At 42.0% G+C, this 24,791-nt stretch overlaps 1 protein-coding gene across 1 annotated transcript in view; it reads left to right on the forward strand.

Moving 5' to 3' along the window:
- Window positions 1-24,791, forward strand: part of LOC147018873 (uncharacterized) — a 405,228-nt gene that overhangs the window by 357,780 nt on the left and 22,657 nt on the right. The window lies entirely within an intron of this gene.

The raw sequence follows: 24,791 nt of genomic DNA on the forward strand, positions 1-24,791 counted from the left end.
TGTCTGGTGACAATGGTTGTTGGATTGTCGGAAATATTACGCCATTACCCACACCCATAACTCAAAAAGCTATGGATTAAAAAGAAAACGGCTACGAAATTTGGTGGACAGGTTGGGAATGTGACAAGGATGCATCGATTCGATTTTGGTGAAGATCTGAATCCAGATCGGAGTAAAAAATTTTTTTTTTGAAGTTCACCATTGAGAATTAAGTGAACATAATTTTTTTGTTCACTTTCACCATTGATAGATAGGGCCAAAACTATATACAGTATATATATCTCAAAAAGTTATGGACGAGTTTTGACAAACGGAGGAATGACAAAACTAGGTGGATGAGTTGGTTTGGTGATAAGAGCAAGAGGATTAGATTTTGGTTTCGGTGCGGATTCATATCCGGCCTCTCAGTAGTGTCAGTGGGATAGTGGGGCCAATCACAAAACGTATACTGTTTAGCCTGGCGGAGGTATGCGCTCTACCCAGTGAAATTCTAGTTATCTCTGCCACTGAAGGTGAAGGAGGTTATGTTTTCACGCCTCTCTGTCTGTTTATTACTTGCAAAATCGAAGATTTTTCAACTATATTGGTTAGTCGATTTTGTTATTCTGTTGGGTCACCGAAATAGGTGACCCTTATTGTCAGTAATTCTGTCTGTTTGTTTGGATGTTTGTTCATTTGTCATCAGCATAATTGGTAGTAAACGTGGGCGGATTTTGACCATTCTCGGGTGGTAGGTACATCTTATGACCTAGTGCTTTGGAAATTGTGATGGTTGCTAGGGACGCTTTGGTTTCCTAGCAACAACCGAAAAACCTTCAAAATCGGTACCGTTCACGCGAAATCAATTCCGAAAGCCATTATCCCACGTAGGGTTATGAAATTTGGCACGAATGATCTACAGGTGATGCTCTATCAAATATATTCCGTTTTTGTGATATATGGAATACTTTACCCGCAGCGCCCCCTACAATTAGGGTATGCGCGAAAATTGGCAAAAATAGAAGGCCCCCTAGCAACCAGGTGAGTGCATCGATGCAAATGAAACTTTGCAGGTTCATGGTACTCAATGAGTACTACAACTTTGCCTCAGGACAAATTCACCGATTTCGCTTAGGTCAGGGGTCAAAGGTCAATTAGTGCAAAAATCGATAATATGCGAGAGCTGGAGGTGCCTTAGCGCCAAATGCTACTCCTCCTAGGATTATGGTCGGATGGTCATGAATATTCACACTAATCGTCTGGAATGCATTGTGCACAAACGATCGAGCCGGATTTTCGATTTAGATCTTTGTTCACCCACAGCACCCCCTCGAACTTTGGGGATTTCCGATTTCAAACCGCATTTTCGGTACTTTTCATTCAAATGGATACCGAGTAGTTATCAGTAGATGGAACTGGATGAGATTTGATCTGCATAATCTTAAGGTGATTCCCTATCCGCTATATGACATCAATTTTGCTCTGTATCTTATAGTTTCCATGCTCGGCGACCCATCTCCGCCTACCGGCTTGTCTATCTGTCTGTCTGTCTGTTTATCACCTCGAGGTCACAATTTTAAACCGATCTTCACGAAATTTCACTTCATGGTAGAGTTTGTCATAAGGAAGACGTCTATTGTTTTTGAGGTCAAAAAGTCAACATAGGCCAAACAAAGGTCAACATATTAGGTGAAATTTCTAAATTCCTCATTTTTCATCTGATTGACTTGAAATTTGAGGAGGATTTATATTTCATGTCACTGAATTCAACCACCTAGTGTCGGCATATTTGCAATTTCGTGTATTTTTTTTGTTAAAAGCAAAAACTCACTTGATTTTGTAAGAAGGTATCATAAGCTTGAAAAAAAATTAGGGTGGCATTTTTTCTGAACATTCTTAGGGTATGAAATCCAAGATGGCGTCCAAAATGGCCGCCGAACACTAATAATGCGATGTCTTCACGAATACATGTGATATAATTACAAATGAAGTGTCTAAATATATGTTTTCTGAGACCAGGAATCTAAACGAATCATCAAATTTATGTTATATGTATGATCTACATGCCAAATTCCAAAATGGCCACCGCGCACCCGCAATGTGAGCTATACCTTCTGCCTTTGCATGCATTACCAAGCCAAAAGGATTTTGTAATTACAAAAATACAGTGTTCAATCTCTTAAATGGTTTAAACAGGAAGATGCAAAAAGTCATACTGATTAAATGCCTGGCTTTCATTTAGTAGTTTTAACAATGGATATCAAGTGAATTATTATTTTGTGAATGTCATAGAAAGTAACACCTCAATCTTCACAGTCTTCATTTATCCCTGTTTGGACAGTTTTGTTGTTGCAGCTGAAAACCCAGCATCCACAAACTTCCGTACATGGGATATTGTTCTTGCGACAGCTGCACCTTCCTTCGCATCCACGTTTGCACCCGCACTTTATGAGGTGCAATACTGCTTCAGGAGCTGGTGGATTCAAACAGCGAACTAGAGAGAAGTGACTTGAACCTGCATCAAATGTCCAACCAAATGCAGTTGGTGCTGGGAGGCACGGGTGAGTTTCACAAGCTTTTCTTCAAATCATGGATATGTAATGTGCCCGACGAATGTGTAAGTCCAGTGAGCCAGAAGTTGGTGGGAGGTTTTCTACTTCGGCTGCACGATTTGAATAGAGGAACCAATGGAGCTCATTCACTTTTGTGTAGATTTTGGATCGATGCAAAATAGACAAAGCGTTCCAACTGAGAGCATACATCAACGGGCAGATAAATGTCATTCCCGAGCATTGCTAGTGCATCCAGGAGCTCATCATCACAAGACATAAATGCCTTGAGGCACGAGTCTTTGGTTCTGCCAGCAAATCTACCAGACATATCGGAACCTGTCAGAGCATGAAAACCTAACGGTGCAGAAGTGCGCTTTGGTCCTAAGTTGTTGTATATCCTCCGCACAGAAATGTTCCTTTTCAGCCTGCCCTTTCCCGTAAGGAAGGTTGTGGATGTCGGTAAGTTTGGATACATGTAGATAAGCAACAACAAGACGTCTGTGTCTGGGGAACTGACAACAAGTTCTGCTTCATTGAGAACAGTTAGAGCATGCAATACAAGCAAAGTATCTGCCTCTTCTTGGCTGTGAGTGAGGAGCGAGTCTGGGATATCAACATTGCCCTTGGTTTGTGTTCCTGAGGTCACCATAAGTTTTTTCAGTCTGTTGTTGGAGCTCTTGCTGTGACATACAACTTTGTCAGCCAAATACTCGGTCAGTTCTCCTTTGGTGCGGATATCTGATAAGAAGTCCTTCAGGGAAATATTTTGGATCAAAGTTTTGTCTTTCACGTGGTAATATGTTGACTTTCCCTTGGTCCTCTTTGTCCTCATCTGTTCCTTGAGCGATGTTTTGATGCACCGGTCGAACACCAATCTGACCTCCTCATATTGTGCTGCCATGTTACAGATTATCTAGAGAAAGGCATCTGCAAAGTCTTGGCGTGTTTTCATTTGTTCCGTTTTGCTAACTCAATTTACCACAGCCATGCCATCAATAATGATCACTCGGTGTGCTGACGATTCATCTGTTGGGTCAACATTTATATGTTCCACTGCTGGGTCTGCCACCTGCAAGGGTACTTGGATTGTTTGGTTATCAGATGGCTCACTTCCAGTTACCTCATTTCTGTCAGCTTGAACCTGTTGTGTGTTACTGTCCAGCTCCTCAAGATGATGAAGTATTGATGCCTTATCGTATGCCAACAGGAGGGATCCATCTGAAGCAAATAGTGATCGAGGAACCACACCAAACTCATAAGTTCCGATGCATTCCTTGAGATTCAGCTCTGGTCGACTTCTTGAAATAACAATGAACCGTTGCAACAGTCTTCGCTCTTCTTTGATTTTGACCACCTTGTCTCCCATTCGGATTTCTGTCATCGCATTGGCACTTTTGAAGGTACCCAGTTTCTTTTTGCTCATTTTGTCCCACACAGAAAGTTTTCCTTCCGTTAGGCCTTCAGTGACAAAACCTTCAAACATCTGTTGCCCAATCTCATCACGCCGAAGGATGTCGTTGGTATCAGTTTCATTCATAACTGCTTGGGTGAGCAGGTTGTAGATCTCATCCTCATCAGTGGATTCAAATGGGTTTCCGTGCGCGTGAAATACTGCACTGAGTTTGACAGCATTTTGTGTTATTCGGGAGAGCTTTCCCCCTGTGAGCTCATGGTGCTGTGTTCTCTTCGCCTTGCTGCCAGTGAAGTACTTTTTCTCAAATCCATGTTGTAAGTTTGAGAGTTCAGGTGCAATAAGAAAGTACCTGTCCAGTGACTTTTCATTCTGTGTGATTCCGACTATGCCTCCAATAACCTTGAGTTCACAATTCTCTTGTTCAATCCCATGGTCTGGGCCTATTGATGTGAATCCAGCAACACCTTTGGTGACGCAGAAGTTCCCTTTCATGAACTCAGCCCAGATCTCAGGATGCTGCTTTTCTGTTAGTTGCATTGTAGAAATGTACAGTGGTAGAACGCGTGCATAGTTTTAAATGATCATGGGCAAAGAAGTACTTCATGAGTGATTCCAGACTCTGCATGTGCAGCAATAGGTCTCGTTGTCTGGTGGCTCGAACAAATTGGAGGGTGGTCTCGAACTGCCTCATGTAGTTTCCGATGAAACACTGAATCTTGTTTGCAGTGCCTTCAGATTGTTTGATCTTTTGGAAGATGTCCCTGGATTCGAACATTTCAATTGTTTTTGTAACGGCATCACTGAGTTTGTGTCTCCTTCCTGAGTCTGTTTTGATGTCTTGCTGATAGGCTTCTCCCAAAAGAGTGGATGTTTCCTTCAAGAAAGCTTCTTCATCAGGCTGAAGTTGCAGGAACTTTCGGAAGTACAAACTGTACAAAGCAAGCAAGGCAACTGTATGAGCTTCCAGTGCTCGATACATGTGCTTTCAAGCGGCTCATGCTGAAAATTTTTTTTTTAACCACATTAAGTTAATTTTAGTGTCAAATTTCGGGCGTTTTGCTACGGTGGCGGCCATCTTGGATTTCAGGCCATGAGAATGCTCAGAAAAAATGCCACCCTAAATTTTTTTTTCATGTTTATAGTATCATCGAACAAAATCAAGTGAGTTTTTGCTTTTAACAAAAAAAAATACACGAATCCTTTTTTTCATGACAAATATGCCTACACTAACCAATTATTTTTGAGGTCAACATGGACCAAAAGGTCAACATAGGACAAAAGTCAGCAATTTTGGTGAGATTTCTAAAATCCTCATTTTTCATCCGATTGACTTGAAATTTAAAGGAAAAATTTTTTTCAGGTCACTGGATTCAACCAGCCAATTATTTTTGAGGTCAACATCGACCAAACGGTCAACATAGTCCCAAGATCAACAACTAAGGGGTTATTTCTAAAATCCTCAATTTTCATCTCATCGACTTGAAATTTGAAGAGGATTTGCATATCAGGTCATTGAATTCAACCACCAATAATTTTTGAGGTCAACATAGGCCGACTTTCTAAAATCGTCACTTTTCATCCGATTGACTTGAAATTTGAACATTTGCATATTGCATCACTGGATTGGGAAAGCAGCTATTTTTGAGGTCAAAACGCCAAAGGTCGACTCAAGGTCAAACTTCTAAAGTCAATTTTTATTTGAAAAATCGTCAATATCATCCGATTGACTTGAAAATTAAACAGCAAATGAATCATACATTACTGAATTGGGAAAGCCAGGTGGCTGGCTTGAGATCTTAGAGTCTTGAGTTTGAGCCCCTGTCTCCATTAAATAACACTACGTGGGCTGACTCATCCTGTCATCCTTCTGAGGTTGGCAAAATGAGTACCAGCCCACTGGAAACAGTGGACACTGCATCAGCCACACAGCAGTGCTCCCAGCAATGATGCAACCAGCAACCAGCAACCACAGGCTGTATATGAAATAATTTGCTCAATTGAAAGTGTGTGTTTGGATCATTATCTTGTTAGAAAATGAATCCTCTTCCGATTGAACTCTTTCCACTCGGAACTACATGGTGCTGCAATATCTGTTTGTACTTCTCTTTTATTAGCACCCCCATTGATTTATACAAGTTTTCCTTGACCAAAAGCTAAGATGCAACCCCAGACCATCACTAAACCTCACCCATGTTTAATAGTAGGCTGTTTAACAAACTGGCATCTCTTAGACACAAGTACCTCACCAACTTTATTTAATGTCTGTCGTACGTCAATGATGAGGCAGTACAAACAGTGCTGACTACGTGCGTGGCTGCAAGCTTCATGGACGGAAGAAAGTTCCTGCTTTCTGTGCACATGCCATCATGCCTTATAGAATTATAATGACTAGCAGAGTACCTGCCCTCTGGGCGATCTTGTTCCAAGCATGCAACACGTTCTTTTGACGCATACCTTTATTTGAGCGGTTCAGAGGCAACTGACAGCTCTGTGCAGGCAAAAAACAAATCTCCCATGAGGTTAACTGCATGAAACAAAAACATGTCTACTGCTTATAATTCAAAATACCTCACTGCACTGGAAACGTGGGGACAGGAATACTACACTGTAATGGGTAGAGACTTGTAATATCAGGGAAAACCTAGAGGTGACGCAACATGACACACATTTACAAAGAATTTGCATCCCTCCCCTACCCCCCAGTACCACCGGCAAAGATAGAAACACCCTTAAACATTAATTTGGGTCATGATGATCCCATGCAACAAGTCTGGATGTAATCAGCATACAACTGTAGGAGTAGTAGTGCGACAAACAAACACACAAAAACTGGTCCGTGAATTATAGTAAGGAGAAGGGAAGAAATGGGGAAGTGATTGTGAATTTAACGTTCCATCTTTATTTACTTGTAACACTGTTCTTAACAAATGGGGACATTAACAATGCAGGCATGATAGGCTGAATGGCCTTCTCATGCGCCAAGGTTCTCTGTGTATCTTTGTATAATGTTGTTAGGAACAGGAAGAAATGGGAAGGGTAGGAAAGAGAATTGGGGGTGGGGTGCATGCAGTTGGAAGAGGGGAATTGAGACGTTGGGAATGAGAGGAGGGGTTGAGTACTTGGGGCTTGGGGCAGTTGACTTGAAGAAGAAAGGGGGAAGGGATGACAGAATTGGTTTGGGGGAGGGAGGAGGGAGGGAATAGTGATGGGATTGAGGAATTTGAGGCTTTTGAGGAGGTAGTTGAGGACATTGGTTGGGAGGGGGGTTTGAGGATTTGAAGAAAGAGGGAGTGGAGCACAGAGTTTGGGTGTGGTGGTAGGGGGGAGGGGCAGAGAGAGGACAGAGTTCGGAGGGAAGTTGAGGACTTGGGATTGTGTGTGTGTGGGGGGGGAGGTTTGGGACCTGAAGTCACATTTTACATTCTGCAGAAATTCCATGGGTCCCAGATAGTTTCATTGGGTCTTTTGGGTCCTCTGGGTATTTTATGTCATCGGGGTCCTCGGGGTCTTTTCCTGCCCTTTTTTCAGTCTTTTCAACTGATTCTGTGGTCTCAGTAGTAGTTTCTGTGCTACAACTCTGTCATGGAGACCTGCTTCATTCAGCTTTCTGTGCAGTGCTGGACGAGATGTTAATGTTCAGGCCTGCTCTCATTACCCTCATGTTTTTTGAAAAAAAAAAAACAGCGGGATATTGTAATCAGCTCCATCTGTCTTTCTGTCTGTCTGACTGTCTGTCATGCTATCTCTTCATAAACAGCTGTGCAGAAATTCATCAAACCTGGTAGTTATGATCACCACCTGCCAATAATGTGCAAGAGAAGTGTCATTTCCCCCCCCCCACCCAGTCTAAATGGTTACCAGTCCCCACCCCACCACCAGTTATGCCTGGTGTTAGCTTAATGGTTAGGGTGGTGGGCTTTGGATCCGAGGGTCCTGAGTTCAAATTCTGCTCAGCTGTTGACTTAATACCAGGTGTGGTTAACTCGACCTGTCATCATTCCGAGGTCTGCAAAATGAGTGCCAGCATGCTGGTATACTGTGTCGGAGTGGCGACCCGTCCAGGATTGTGCCCAATAGCCAAGGAGACTGCTTACGCAGCACCAACGCTCTGCACAGAGTATGGTCCCAATCTCCTCTCCAGTCCAAAAGTAAAATCCCAAAAAATGCAGTTGCGGGCACATTTTGAAACATTTTAAAATGAAGCTTTGTGTATGCAATCAACATTGGGAGATACATGAAATATGTATCGATTTTTTGGGATTTGACCCCGAGGGCATGCCCCAGGGGGTGGAGACTTCGGGTCATACGGGTCAAAACGGAAAAAAAAATTTAACTCAACATTTGATATTGGGTCATTCAACTTCACTCTCACTTAATTTGTCAACTGCTGACTTAACTTCAATTGCTTGCCTTGTCTTTAGGAGATTCTTCTGCATCTTCCTAGCCTTTTCTTGTCTTGTACCAAGCCAGTTTCTTTCAGGCATTTGAAAGTGTACTTCACATCATTGTAGGAAATCTTCAGCTTTTCTGCTATTTTCTTCATAGTGTGCCCTTCTTCTCACCGAGTTTGTGTCTTCACATGCTGTTCTGTTAAAAGTTGCTTCCTTGGCCCTATTCTGAATCCACTCATTACATAGACTTTCAAGGAAGGGAACAAGCTGATGAAAACAAATTTCACATCTTCACTGATTTGCTAATTTTATTGTGGTTTCTTGTAATTTGCATTCATGTAACTGGTGTTAATTACACTTCAAGAATCCACGATTATTTAATGCACAAAATTCCACAAACTGTTTCCTGCATATTTTGTTTGTGGTAAGTGAATATTACTTGCACATTTATCTATTATAGAATGCGAACTATGGTGTCTGTCCATATGTTCACCTCTCTCCCATTTCTGGCGGCTGCTTCCCACGCTGCTTTTGAAAAGCTGCGCACGCAGGCAAAGCTCAACACTCAACCAGAAGAAGAGCATGATACCGAACGAGGTGCATTTTAAACGTATAAATACAACATGGAATCACAGTTTGTTTAATAGTGCGTTAAGATATGACCTGAAGGTTATCACAAGGTTGAACAAACCATGTCATCGTTGTTAATAACAGTAGCCTACACTGAAAGTCTTTTAACAAAAGGTGCAGTGCAAGGTGATCATTGAATTAAAGAAAAACCTACATTTGGCATTGTGACCTAAAAATAACGTTTCATAATAATCTTCAAAAGAGGTCCAAAATAAACTTAAATTTAATACTCAGTGGACTTGATGACGTTATATTCATTTGATTTGGAGCATCTGCTCTGAGTTGAGGAAGTTGGCGTTTCCAACTCTGGCCAAGTCATGAGTTACAACTTACAAGTCAGAAAAAAACAAAAATTTTAAATGGAAGAACATGTAGGGATGAAATCCACAAAGAACAATCAAACAAGGTAGGAAGGAGTGACACCACAATACAACACTACAATCCTTTTATGGATTGCCATCACAATATCTTTTGACATTTTTGTCATAGATGGCAATAGTAACAATTGTATGAAGATGTCAATGTGAGAGATAGTTTGTAGATTTGTTGTGTGCATTGGTGTAATTGTGTATTTTATTTGTTGTGGTACTGAGACGGAAAAATGTCGAAAGATGTCATGATGGTAATTTTTATATGCTTAAAGGTAACTGTGATATTAAATTGACTTTCACAGAAATTTGAATTATCTTCTAACTTCCCAGAAATGTTTAATAGGGAAAGTGTCCCAAAATTTTGCACAGTACAGTACTGTATATCTTCCTGTACTTCTGATATTTCATTGAGAGATACTTTCTAAACTCAAAGCAGCGGAAATCATTTAAAAGGCAATTTAGTTAAGGTTAGGCCATTGTTTCAGCTCGAATGACCGGACTATTAGTGCCTATTTATTACACAGGTGAAATGTTTCTTTATCGGTCTCTGGGGCTCGGAGAGGAGCATGTACATATATTGCGAGCAGGATAACCAATTTATGACAAGCAAATAACCAGAGCACATTATGGGTTTTGAGCCTACATCCCATTCGAGTATGTCAACAAGGCCTCTCCTCCTGCCATCCATCCTCATTCCTAACCACTTTCCAGACCCTCCTATCACATTCCCAGCCAAATGGCAGTAATGGACAACTCAACATTTTTTTAAAATACGACTTTCCTTGCAAGAAACTTCAACACAGGAGAAGGTTATTGGGTCCATTAAAGCCTGCACTGTGATTGCCAACCTTGTTTGTCTGTGCTTTACCCTTTTTAAAGGCTGAGCATCAAGCAAGGAAGAAGCACATACCATTTTTGTTCTTTGGTATGACCCAGGCAAGTCTGAACAGCTGACCTAAGAGATTCAAAGTGGACACTCTAACCATTACACCACATTTGAAGACGAAGGAAAAGTTAAAAAAAATTTTTATCAAAGCGTGGTCACAACTTTTTGGACTGACTTACTTAGCTAAATCGTGCAATTAATGACGTGTGTCTGCGGGAATCATCGAGGAGAAATGATCGCTTGCATTCAAGCCTCTAATTCATTGCTAATGTGAAGCAAGGACCCGGGAAGGGGATTAAGTGAACAATGTCAAAAATTCCACAAATAACATGCTGTTGAATTACACAAAACAATTCCTCTTCACTGAACTAAACTGGGAGCCTTCCAATAAAAGCAATTAATTTTCCTGAAAGTTTACACGACTGAACATGAATGGTGCAAAAGCACAGCGAGAAAGCGTCCGCTTGCTGTTCCAAAACTTTTCTAAACCAGTATAGTGGGGGTAAAAGGGTGCCCTTGTGCCGAGGGCCAAAAGTAAAAGTCTTTCGCAAACTGTTGGGCCCTGACCAAAGGACTGGGGGGCGGTGAGGTGGGGAGGTCGGTTTGTCGGATCTCTAACAATCCAAGATGGCTTTTTTAAGTTTTACATCGTCATGGCTGGGTTTGAGAAGGGTTAAGGTTCTGCAGAAGCATACGAGGGTACAACATTGGGTTCTTGGCACAAAGTGGCAAAAGGGGGGTCTCGAGTGAAGACACTTTAATTCAGCAGGCTTCCCAGAACCTGCCACCGACTTGGCCCAGGATGAACAGAGAGCTCTGGGCTCAGAGTCAAGCTGCTAACGCAGGCGGAGCGTTTGTTTTGCTTTTCCTTTTGTGCCTCCGCACTTTCTCGCTCATTCCCAATTTATTGTTCTCATTAATTTAGTGGTGCATTCAGCGCTTGTGACTCAGCCCCTACATCTTACTCACGATGCACATCCCATTTTCTTTGTGCGCCTGTTTTTCAGCCTTATTCTGCAGTTTTCTTTCTTTTTGTGCTGAATACAAATAATCAGAAAAAAGGATAAGAAGCACCGTCCACAGCTTTCAGACAGCTGCAGGGGTGGAAAAGTAGGCCAGAGGGCTGTGAAGATGAGGCAGAACCATACAAAGCAAGCTCCTGGGCTATGGGCCTGATTGAGTTAGACAGGTTTGATTCCTGCTTCGAGATTCACGACGCAGGAAAATTGGACTTTCTAGTTAAAAAGCAACTCTGAACTGTTTATTTATTTATTTTTTGCATTGAAAATTAATTAATGGATGAATATGCTTGAATTTCAAAATCAAACAAAATTGGTTTCATGGCAATCACTGTCCACCTGCAATCCAATTCAAATCAAAATCCATGGTATACGTTGTCGTTTATAGCATTGGCTGAAAGGAGAGAAACTACCCGAGAATGTAAAGAAAGATCTGGCCAGCCTCAACCATCTCTGTGACTGGCTGAGCAAATTCTGCTTTGACTGCTGTCCTTCACCTAAGGCCACTTCCCATTTGTTTGGAAAACAGCCAACGTCACTCCAATGCACAAGAAAGATTCAAAAACAGATCCTTTCAATGACCACTAATGCCACTGCTACTACTACTACTCCCAATTAACACGTCAGCTAATTAGTTGACTTCCAAAGCAAAGTCATGGAATTCCATCTTCACAGCAGACATCCGTCTTTCCTTTTCCTCAAACGGCCTGATCTCTGTTTTGTCAATGAGTTTTATCAACGAAAAGTTGATAAGAGTATGTTTACCACATAGAACACAAGATGCAGTTGACATTTTCAGTGATGGACCTTAATTAAAGCTAAAGAAGGAAATGTGGCTGGAGAGAGGGTTATAAAGTAAGGGACTATATCGGAGGTCAAAGATCAAAGGGACTGGATCTAAGATCAAGGGTCAAATGTGGATGGAGGGAGAGTTTACATCGTCCATCAGTTTGGAATCTGCCCCAGCCACTTAACTTTGGATATGTTGCTGCTTCCCTCTCAACAATGGAAGGAGAGCCTGCATCTCAAGCAAGAGGTCAGAGCTGTGTCTGTTAATATATCTGGGGCATTTGACACAATCTGAGCACCCTGCTCTGCTTGCGAAGCATTCTCCCTTTCGATAATATGGTCACTTTCTCTCCTCAACTAAAGGTTGATGAGTATGATTACCCCCATGGGGAAATGATGCGCAGCTAATGATTTGAGCATTTGCCATTCGATAAAGCAAAAATTGTTTTGCTCTGATGAAGTGCTGCGCACGAAAAGTCAGCCACACCTCATTCAGCATGGTGATAAATATACTTGCGTCTTCCAGTTGACAAAATCCATTGTTTTTATCTTTCCTGCTGGTGGAGAATGCCGAAAGCCTTCACAGAGACGAGCATTTCATTGAATCCTTTTTTTTTTCTGGCTTGCTGACTTTCTACAGTGACGCACTCAACTCGTTGCTATCAATGAAATCATCACATCCTCTCCCAATTTAAGTTGGAGTGCCCCCAAGGCAATATCTTTGGCCAAGTCTTGTTCCTAGTCTTCATTAATGACCTCTCTGATTCTCGAGAAACCCGTCTCTTCATCTTCGCAGACAATTTGACATTATGCAATTCCAGGCATGCAGGCAGCAGCCATTTCCTTCTCTGCTGACCTGGAAGGGATCAGATATTGGTCTAACATGTAAAACATCTCTTTAAGTCTGGGGTAAATCTTGCATTTTCACCCTGTATATCTTGAAGTGTCATCAAATGAACCCACCTTTTTCTTGCACAATAAATGGCTGAAAAAAGTTCAATCTGTTGAACTTCTAGACCTCACCATTAGCTATATCAATACTGTATATCAAAAACTGGCCTACAAAGCCAGCTGTATACTGGGCATTCACCATCATGCCAAGTCCTTCCTGGGTAAAACTGGTCTTCTCACAGGCTACAAGACTTTTCTCCATAAATCAACAGAGTGCTGCTCTCCTATCTTGGCTGCTGCCCTGTCTCACATCTCTCTCTCTCTCTCTCTCTCTCTCTCTCTCTCTCTCTCTCTCTCTCTCTCTCTCTCTCTCTCTCTCTCTCTCTCTCTCTCTGTCTATGTCTATGTCTATGTCTATGTCTATGTCTATGTCTATGTCTATGTCTCTCTCTGTCTCTTGCTCTCGAGCTCTCTCACTCTCTCTTCGAAGCTGTGGAAATGGAAATCCAAATCTTTCAACGTCATTGGCATCTCCAAGTAAAATCACAGGGCCTGCCGCTTCATAAGCACAGAGAGGTTGCTGCCCTCTGTTTTACACTGCCTCTCCTAAGGTCTTGCTCCCTCTACTCTTTCATCCTTCCATTCCCTCCTCAGTCCCTCCAGGTGGCACACATTCTTCCAGTAACCTTCTCTTTGTGAAACCTCAACAATCAAGGCTCACCTTTCACCTTCACTCCTTTTCTCCTCATTGTGGAACCACCTTCCAGTGACGTGTGTGTGTGTGTGTGTGTGTGTGTGTGTGTGTGTGTGTGTGTGTGTGTGTGTGTGTGTGTGTGTGTGTGTGTGTGTGTGTGTGTGTGTGTGTGTGTGTGTGTGTGTGTGTGTGTGTTTGTATTTTTGCATATATTTGCATGAGTAGCGTTATTATGTTTTCCACACCAATGATTCGCTTGACTAAAAATATGATATCACAAATATTCCCAAAATATAATTGGTATTTTTCAGAGACACCAATTAATCATAGTCAGTATTTTCCCAGGAACCCTATTCACCCATTAATTCTCCCCAAATGAATTATATAAAACAGACGATGCAGATTTCTGGAACACTAAAGCATGGCCAGCAGGTTTTTGTCGGCATAGAATTTGGATGCCTTCAACCCAGCCCAATTAAAGTGACAAAGTCAAGCATTTTCAAACTGTGGCACATATTTTACTTCCTATATACAAGGCAAAGGCTATGACCTTTTGTTCTTCACCGCACGAGCCAAGTTTTGGACCTTTTCCTGCTGCCTTGGGGCACACTCGTACTGTGTGCGGTGCGTTGCGATTGAAACTCTACGGCTGCTGAGTAAATCCCAGGAACGCAAGTGGTTCGGGTTGGAACAGTGGCCGGATGCAGGCAAGCCAACGCCGTTCCTGTGGCTATAATGTTCTTGGATATGCACAGTCCCTTCAAACAGTGATTACGAAAAAATGTTTCATTGAATATACAGTGTGCTCACACACACACACACACACACACACACACACACACACACACACACACACACACACACACACACACACACACACACACACACACACACACACACACACACACACACACACACACACACACACACACACACACGTCACTGACCACTCAAAAAGGTATTTTGAAAGGTTTATATCAAAACCATACCTGGAAAGCACAGCAGTCTTGGACTTGTGTCCTAAGAAGAAAGTCAAGATGGATGATACAAAAAAGTATGTTCGTCTGTAGTATCTGTCTGTCTGTCTGTCTGTCACACGATTTTTGGCCACAGTTGTCAACCAATCATTCTGAAATTTTTTGTGTATTTTGATGAATGGCCAAGGACCTCAACACACATGTTTGGTCAGGATCTCGATACCACAATTTTTCAAGTGATTCTCCACCAATGAGAGATGGGGCCAAAAAAGATATTTATGGCATAATATTTCAAACAGTTGTGGACGGATTCGGACGAAACTTGGTGGACAGGTTGTGTGTGCAACAAGGAAGAATTGATTAAATTTTGGTGAAGATCTGAATCCGGATACGAGAATTTCTTTTAATTTTGAAGCAATTCTTCACCATTGAAAGACGGGGCCAAAAACGACATTGCATATCTCAAAATGTTGATGGATTCAGATGAAACTTGGTGGACAGGTTGCATGTATGACAACGTCTAATCATTTTGATTATGGTGAAGATCTGAATCTGGATCCAGATAGGAGAATAAATCAAAAAAATTAAGTGATACTTTACCGTTGAGAGATGGGGCCAAAACTATATATTATAGCATGATATCTCAAAAAGTTGTGGATGAGTCATGACAAAATTAGGTGGATGAGTTGGTTAGGTGATAAGAACAAGCATATTAGATTTTGGTTTAGATCCAGCCTGTCATGAGGATACAAAATGTAAACTGTTCAGCTTGGCGGAGATAAGCGCTCTACCGAGTGCCACTCTATTTTGTTCAATTTTGCCAAATGTCGCTCAATGAGTGATTTCTAATTTGCCTGTCTGTCTGTCTGTCTGTAAGCAACTTATCTCAATATATATTGGACGGATTCAGACGAAACTTGATGGACAGGCTGGGTGTGTGACAAGGGTGAGTGGATTAGATTTTGGTGAAGATCCTGATCCGGATTCGAGAATTTTTAAGTGATTTTCACAACAGTAGATGGGGCCAAAAGCAATATATAGCATGATGCTTCAAAATGTTGTGGATGCATTCTGACAAAACTTGGTGGACGAGTCAGGTAGATGACAAGAACAAGCCGATTCGATTTTGGGTAACGAGCAATAAGCAGACCCGGTCTCAGGCAACGTTTCACCTGCTTCACACGAGGCTTCCTTCGGCCAATAGACCTATTATCAGGATATATTGTCTCAGGCATTCATGAAACCCGTTCAAAGTGGCTTTGGGAGTGTCCGTAAGGAGAATGTGTTCATTATACTGTGAGATGTGGCAACCAGCCCGTAGAAAAGAATGCCGAATAAGAAAAATGACTGGATCCGTCGACTACACAATTTCTCCTGCACAATCACAATGCAGACCTATCAACACAGACTTTAGATAGTTAAACTAAACAGTGCAATATGAAATAACTGACTTTAAATTTGTGACGATCTCTTTGGGACTCCTCAAAACCATAACACGACCCCCCACTTCTCTCTCCAGCCTCTCTGAGGAGGCTGTGTCCAACCGTTACATGAGGGTGTGTACTCAATTGTTATATGTGATCCTGCTTACTGGGCAAGACAGCTTCCCCTGTTCTAGCCCATGTTTACGGGAAAATGCAAGTTCCTATGCTCGTTTGTGTTCCTACGCTCAGAAAATAAGAAAACCATGCATTGTGTAACTAAGGCGACACATTCTCTCACTTAAACTGAGCTTACTCCTGTACATTCGGATTTATATTTTTCTACATTTGGGAAATGGGGATTTGACCAGGTGGGTGCCATCGCAGCTTGTGAAGTTCCAAAGTCTCTAGTAGCTGTCCCTACTACCAAGCATTGTTCCCTCGTTTCCCCTTCATGGGCTTGGGGCCGGCACTTATCTGACTTTAGACTGTTAAAATAAACAGTATACTAAGAAATAACTGAATTTAACTGTTTGAGGATCTCTTTGGGACTACTAAAAAACAAACAAGAAAAAGAGCAATCAGAGATTGCAGACCTTCACCATGACTTCTTTTGTGTGGTGTATTTTTTGTGGCATTTGTGTACTGGTGTGTTACGTAATTAATATGAGACATAATTGGAACTGCCCTTTATAACTGCTGGCAGTGATGACCGGGTACCAAGACATCCTGCTTTGATCGGACACCTGACCCTGACCCGTGACGTTTTTTTTTTACTATTATGAATTAAATTAGTCATTTGAATTGAGAATGGGGTTAAAATACATTCAATTCAAATCAAATGGAAGACCAAATATGTACAGTACTGCATTGGAGTAATCAGGACCCAAACAAGGGAAAAGCAAGGATGAAGTTCATCACGAGGAACCTGGATAGGATTTATATTTCAGCTGATACTCCTCCACCCTAAAACCCATCCAGGCACAGGCAAGTAAGCCTCATTCAAAAAAAAAACAAGCAGTCGTAGACTGGTACTTACAAAATTGTCGACTTGACCTCTGACCTTGTCTCGAGAGAAGGTAGCGACGCAAACCAGAAGTTTCTACGATGATTCTGTACCAAACCATCAAAAATCGAATGTTTGACCTCACTGTGACCTTGACCTTTGACCGATTTTGACCAAAATCTAACCAGCACGAGCCATCACCCTCCTGAATCACCTGGTGTAATTTGACATTGGTAGTTTCTTCCGTTCTCGAGTTATCGTGCCTCCAAATTAAACACACAAACACACACACACAAACAGAGGACGAAGTCATCAATATACTTATGAAATCTTTAGATTTCTTAAGTAATAATCTTTCTATAATTCCAGCAATCTCTGTGTATGTGTGTGAGTGTGTGTGTGTGTGTGTGTGTGTTTGTGTGTGTGTGTGTGTGTGACCGCTGTTTCTCGACAACCACTGGTCCGATCTCATTGAAACTTGCCAGCTATATTGCGGGGGAGCTGAGGATGTGCCTTTTCAAGGTTTGATATTCATGGGACAAGTGCTTCCTAAGTTATGGCCATTTATTTACCAAACCAATGACATGACACGTTGCTGCGTAGGCCGGTGCGTGGCCGGCCTACGATGATGTCACGGGCCGTGCCGGTTACATGGCAGCGGATGTCATGGCAAGCAAAGACAGGGAGGTAAACTTGATTTTAATTTGGATTTTAATTAACTCTGTTTGTGGAAGTGTGGTTGTCGCGAGAACACGAGAGCGAAGGAACGGCCTGTGTAGTTGTCGTTTCTGGCTCGCGGTTTGAAAGGTTTTTTTTTGCACGTACGGCCACGCACGTGCGGGCACGTGAGAACGAAGGAACGGCCTGTGTGGTTGTTGTTTCTGGCACGCAGTTTGAAATTGTTTTTTTTTGCACGTACGGGCATGCACCGATGGGCATGCACTTGTAATAATAATAATAACACAAAAAAGCCATATCAAAAAATTAAATAATTCTGGCTGCCAGACCATGCATCCGATCAAATTGAAATTTAAAACATTTATTCCAGATCACTACTAGATCATAAATGTGGTTTCACGTCGATTGATTAAGCGTTTCCAGAGAAAACATTTAATCTTCTTCTTCGATCAATTATTATGCCTGCCAAACCATGTGACCTATCAATTGTTGCTTTACAAACTTGTACATCCATGACTTGGGGAACATTTGTATGAAGTTTGCCCTAGATTTGCCAGTCATTCTGGAGAAAAAGATTTTTTCTAGGTTTTAGGGTAAATCCATCATGACTACCAAACCATCTGATCTCTTACATCATGTGTGTGAATCTTTTGTTCCTCATGGATAGACGGTCATACGTGTAAAGTTCCACCTTGATCTGTTCAGCCACTTCAGAGAAGAATATTTTTGAAGGCTTAAAAAAAAACCCCAAAAAACAATATGGCTGCTGAATCACGTGACCGATGTCATCAATTTTTTCTTCTGTGGACCGTTTTCGCTCAGTAACTAACAGCAGGCCCAAATGCAATACCCTCTCCTTTGGCGAGGGTAAAAATGTACACATGTACATTGTACAGTCGTGGCCAAAAATATTGGCACCCTTGCACTTTTTTTCAAATAATGCACCATTTCTTTCAAACAATTGTTGAAATAAATAAAATAATCTTTTGATATCCACAAATGTATTTCTTTCGTTTGCAGTGGAACAAAACAAAAAAGTTGAAAAAAATTACTTCATCTTCGCTTATTCCACATAGAAATCCTAAAATGGTGCAGACAATATTATTGGCAACTTTTAGAAGTTGTTAGAAATATTAATATTTCAAGCAGGTGATTCTCCTTTACTTTGGAATTGAACTCATTGATGGTGAGTTGCAGGTGCCTGCAATATAAAAATCACTCATTCAACCAGTTTGAATCGAGAAAAGGAGCCGTTCTACTGTTTTGTGTCACTGTGTGCACCGCAATAAGCAGGGAGAAAAGAAAGAAAACCAGAGAATTGTCTGAGGAGGTCAGACGCAAGATTGTAGCCAAGCATGGACAATCTCAAGACTACATATCCATCTCCAGGGACCATGATGTTCATGTGTTCACCATACACAATGTTATCAGGAAGTTTAACTTCCATAGCAATGTAGCCGTCCTCCCTGAACGTGGCCGCAAGAAAAAAACTTGATCGAAGATTGCAGCGAAGGATTGTTAAAATGGTGGAGAAAGCACCTCGATCAACTGCCAAACAGATTCAAGGTGACCTTCAGACACAAGGAACGACAGTTTCAACTCGCACCACCCATCACCAACTCAGTGAAGAGGGGTTCTATGGTCAGACACCCAGGAGAGAGAGAGAGAGACATAAGAAAGCCCGACTGGAGTTTGCCAAAACACAACTGAACAAGCCAAAATCGTTCTGGAGAATGTCCTGTGGACAGATGAGAACAAACCAAAGCAGATGAGGTTTTTGGTGAGGCACATCATCTCGATGTTTACAGAAAACAAAATGAAGCCTTCAAAGAAAAGAAAACATTCCCTACAGTCAAACATGGAGGAAGTTCAGTGATGTTTTGGGGTTGCTATGCTGCCTCTGGCTCTGGGGTGCTTGAATGTGTGCATGGCGTCGTAAAATCAGTAGATTACCAAGGCATTTTGGAGCACAATGTTCAACCCAGTGTCCGAAAGCTGGGTCTTCGTCGAAGGTCATGGGTCTTGCAGCAGGACAATGACTCCAAACACACTTCAAAACGCTGGACTGTTCTGAAGTGGCCAGCAATGAGTCCAAATCTAAATCTCATTGAACACCTGTGGGGAGATCTGAAAACAGCAGTTGGGAAAAGGCACCTTCAAATCTGGGAGAACTGGACCAGTTTGCACAAGAAGAGTGAAGTCAAACTGCCAGAAGAGAGGTGTGGGAAGCTTATTCATGGCGACAGGATACACGAGAATCCTAATACTCTGTGTCCTCATCAGCCTACAGAGTGGTTTTGTCACTTACTAGCGAGTCGTCAGCAACAGTGTAGACAAAAATGCACACCACCGTGGCTTCCAAGCATGTACCATGTGCAGTGCAATCGTCATATAAATATTTTAAGGGCCAGTCATGACTGTCACCCATAATTGGGGCTACATAAACATATTTGTGTGACCAGAGTGTAATGAAGACCCCGGAAGGTTTACTTCCGAAGATGAACCGAGTGGTTAGAGGTCACATGGAATTTTAAACAACTGCATTCATGTAATTACTTTAACACCAGATTTTAATTTGAGTTGATGCGCTTTGGACAGCGAATGTGCTGCAATGAATCAGGTGTCAGGAATTGCAGATTCAATTCTGTTTGGTATTCCACCACAAACGACAATTTATTTCCAGATGAAAGTGCAATTAACAAAGAAAAGTTTATTAAGCCACGGGGGGGGGGGGGGGGGGGGGAAGAAAACAAATCACACTTAACTTGGACAGTTACGGACTGACACCTACGTAATCCTATGCCTAAACACCACTGACACACACAGAGTAAGAAAGGAACAGAGGAAAGATAAAAAGTGGATAATGATGATGCATCAATTTCACATGGCAGCAGAAACAGAAACATTTGTGAATGGCACTCAAGGCCACTGTTTTGGGCAAAATGTCTTCGGACCACATGCAGTATGGGACTTTTCAAATGACATATGAATGCTAACGAGGCCTTTTACACATGTGCTGTGTGTGCGTTTTCAGCGATGAGCTTCTGATAGTGCGAGCAATTTTACCCTGCCATTGCTAGGGTGAAATCTGCAAATTAAAATCGCCCTTATAACATAATTTTCAGGATTTCAACGAAAGAGTGCTTCAAAATGGTTAACCATAATTGTTGTGTTCTTGGATGCAAATCTCATTCATGAATATATTGGAAATACGATAAATATCCATAGATGAAAGGTGTAGAATTGCTGCCATTTCCTGCGAATACAAGTGGACAACCACAGTGGATAATGAGACACATACACACATACAGTACATACACACACTTTTCCTTTTCGCAATAGATGCAAAAATGTGCAAGTTATATTGCGGCACCAGAACTCCAAAAAAAATATGTTTATAACAGCCCTCACAGCTCCCACCTCCCCCTTCCCCAACATGATGAATAGTAAATATCAACATTATAAAAGAAAAGTTGATTTTAAGTGTACTTTGTGCATTCCAAGCCCAGAAATGACCTTCCCTTTGTTGTTACGAAGCACCCAAACCAGATACCATATCTCCCTCAGGGAGGTCTGCTTGGTACATCCGGCTCCCACATAAATAATACCTGGCAAAAGTTTTGTGTATTTTCACGTCGTGAGGATGTCTTTCGTCGAAGAGTCGGTACTCATTACTTTGTTGGTAATGACACACAGCATCGTTTATTTTATGACATCTACAATGTCTACAATTTGTCTACAATGTCTACAATACAACATCTACAATTTATTTTATGAACGTGCCCTTCTACAATCCTTTGGGTCTTGCACCGATCCACATTAGCGGGTGTTTTTGCAGTACGATAAGCTGCAAGACCTCATTGCTTTTAACGAACTGAAAAAGTTATCCAACCCTTTCATTGTGCAGAGGCACACCCCTTTCTCTCAGGTACTTTTCCAAGTATTTTTTGGCCTTTTGGAAGCTTTGTGAGCTATTTTATTCAACAATCCTTTTCTCACAGACACAAAGTATGGAAACATGTCCTAATCAACACTGATGCAAAGGGGTTATACGCACATGCACTGAGTACTTTGGGACAGATTATGTCATTTTGAAAGTCTCATATTGCCCTTTGGCTGCTCAAAAATTAACTCCAATGGCTCACTTCCAACTCTACTCGTGTCATTCAGGGCCGATCACTACCTGGTCCGTCCTCATGACAAATTGACACAGAAAACCCTCCCTAGTCATGACATCAACGATCACAATTGGCTCCTGGCAAAACTATCTCTGCCCTGATTGGATGAGAGAGCGTCAGTCTCGAGATTTTAAAGCTGTTGGCAAAGTTGAGATATGGTTTTGATATCTGGAACCTTTGATTGGCTCGGGACCAGCTAGTCCATGCCCCGCTCTTGATAGGCCTCACCATACTGTTCAAAACGTCCAATGAGGATGCATCCTGAAGCTCAGTTGCATCACAGTGACCTCCTTCACAAGCATTCTGGGACAGATTTTAATGAATGGCTTCAAAAAAGAAGAAGAATTGATGAAGCCACAGATTCCTTCCAATCATCAGCAACATCATGGAATACATAATCTCAGTCGACATCAAATCCTTCCTCTTCTCCAATGGCATGATTTCTGACCATCAGTTCGGATTCAGACCAGGTCACTGTACCTTGGACATGCTGCTTCTGCTTTCCCAATAATGGATGGAGGCCCTCAATGTCCGACATGAGATCAAGGCTGTCTCTCTGGACATATCTCGAGCATTCAATTCAGTCTGGCATCCTGCCTTGCTCTCCAAACACTCTGCATAAGGCATCCAAGGTCAACTTCACACTGAGCTCACTGACTTCCTCCGTTCTCAAAGCCAATATGTAACACTCATTGGGATCATTTCATCTCCTCTCCCTCTCAAGGCTGGACAGGCCCGTCGCTGGGGGGGGGCATTTGGGTGCAATGCCCCCCCATGGCGGATCTGGTGCCCCCCCCACTTGTACGCCACCCATTTATGCCCTGTTGCACCCTGTGAACAACTTAGTGTTTAAGGACGAGCGCCCACTGTGAACTCCTTGCTGTTTAAGAGTTCACCTGTGTGAACTAAAACCCTTATTCCAGATGTTCAACGTGGTGAATAATAAGGCCTTCTTGGATAAACTGTTCTTTAATATTATCCTTCTTTGAATAACAGTCAAGAGATAAGTGTGCGCTTGTCAGCGCATCTCCAAAAGCAATTGGCAAGACAATACCGTCCAAGCCCACAAGATAAAACATAATAACACAAACACCAACACCAGCAGCCAAGACCTCGTGTCAAATGTCGATGTTGTGGGTGGTTATATATATATATATATATATATATATATATATATATATATATATATATATATATATATATATATATATATATATGGTTATATATATATATATATATATATATATATATATCGTGGATCATTTAGTTTTAAAGAATAGCCAATCAGCGTATTCGATATGGAGTAATGGAGACCCTATTGAGCAGGTTACCTGATTGGTTGTAAGTTAGGTATAAATGTAATATAGTCATAATATGATAATATGATTAAGGAAAAGACATAAATTTACATTATTAAAGATGAAGTGCACGTGCACCATGTGACCTTCACAACCCGTCAACCCTCCATATTTCAAAAGTAATTTTATAATAAAAATAAAAAATATGTGTGTTTGCCATCGTGCTTACATTTGAAATTATGCAGATAAAACCTGTTTTTGATGGATCGATCATTTAATAAATAAAACCGTCAACCGTGAAATCTCGCGAGTCGCGAGGGACGAATCACAGAGCATGAGCTTGCAGCAGGAGAGAAAGATGTGGATGATGGATAAACGAAAATGGCTCAGAAAAGGAAAAAATGCAAGTGACGAAAATGAAGAAGATGATGAAAGACATGTTGTGGGAGGAGTTGGAGGAGGAGGAAAAGACGATCATGTCGATGAAATACCGACAGAAGCTGGCCAACCTGACCAAGCCAGCAACGTCAGCCCTGCGGCTGTCGCCCCAGCGCAGGTAGCCGAGTTTCCACGCTCGGCGGCGGCCTCGGGGTCGGGTGTGACCGTCAAGCCGCTTCCCGATGATCTTGGAAGTGAGAGACCAAATCGAGTTGTTCTACAGTGGTACCCTGGCTATCTGTTGCAGAACAAGAGTCGCTCGTTTGTGTCCTCGTGGTACCAGACTAATGAAAGGCTGGAATACAGTGTGCAGATAGATGCAGCATTCTGCGATCCATGTAGGAAGTTTAACACCACACGCGGCCCAGTGGACTCTACTTTCACAGTGCGAGGCTACCGGAATTGGAAACATGCCATTGAGAAGGGCAGGGGGTTTCACAAACACGCAACTTCAAAGGAACATTTAACTTGTGTTTTGAGGTGGAAGGAGAATGAGAGGCGCATCGATTGTGGTAAGGAGATTTCCACACTCCTCAATGCTGACCAGCTAAATAGAAACCAGTACTATGTGTCTGCTCTTATAGATGTTGTGGGATTTCTCGCCGAAAATCAGATACCTTTTAGAGGGAGCCTTGATCATTTTGAGGATATGTCAAACGGGCACCGTGGGCTCTTCCTCTCACTTTTAAACTACACACTCAAAAAAGACACCGAGCTCGCCAAAATAATAAAGCATATCCCACGAAACGCAAGCTATACTAGTCCGGAAATGCAGAATGAACTGTTCTGCGCATTGAGTAATGTTGTGATGGATGCCATCATGGAAGAAGTAGGCACATCGTGGTTTACCATCAAGGTGGATGGGACGAGGAACCCCACTGAATGTGAGAACATATCAATCATCATTCGCTTTTTATCGGCATCAAATGAAACAACAGAGCGTCTACTCACAATAGCTACAGCCGACGCTGGAGATGCAAAAACATTGACAGACCTAATAATTGCGGAGCTGATAAAAACAGGACTTGACACGTCAAAAATATTAAGTCAGGTGTACGACGGGGCTTCGGTAATGGCTGGGAAGCACGGTGGGGTGCAAAAGTTGTTGCAAAAGATATTGGAAAGAGAAATCCCCAATGTGCACTGCTTTAATCACCAACTCCATCTGGTAGTTATCCA

This window comes from Eptatretus burgeri, chromosome 10 (assembly GCF_056783735.1).
Source record: "Eptatretus burgeri isolate ZD-2024b chromosome 10, Ebu_testis_v1, whole genome shotgun sequence".
Taxonomy (NCBI): domain Eukaryota; kingdom Metazoa; phylum Chordata; class Myxini; order Myxiniformes; family Myxinidae; genus Eptatretus; species Eptatretus burgeri.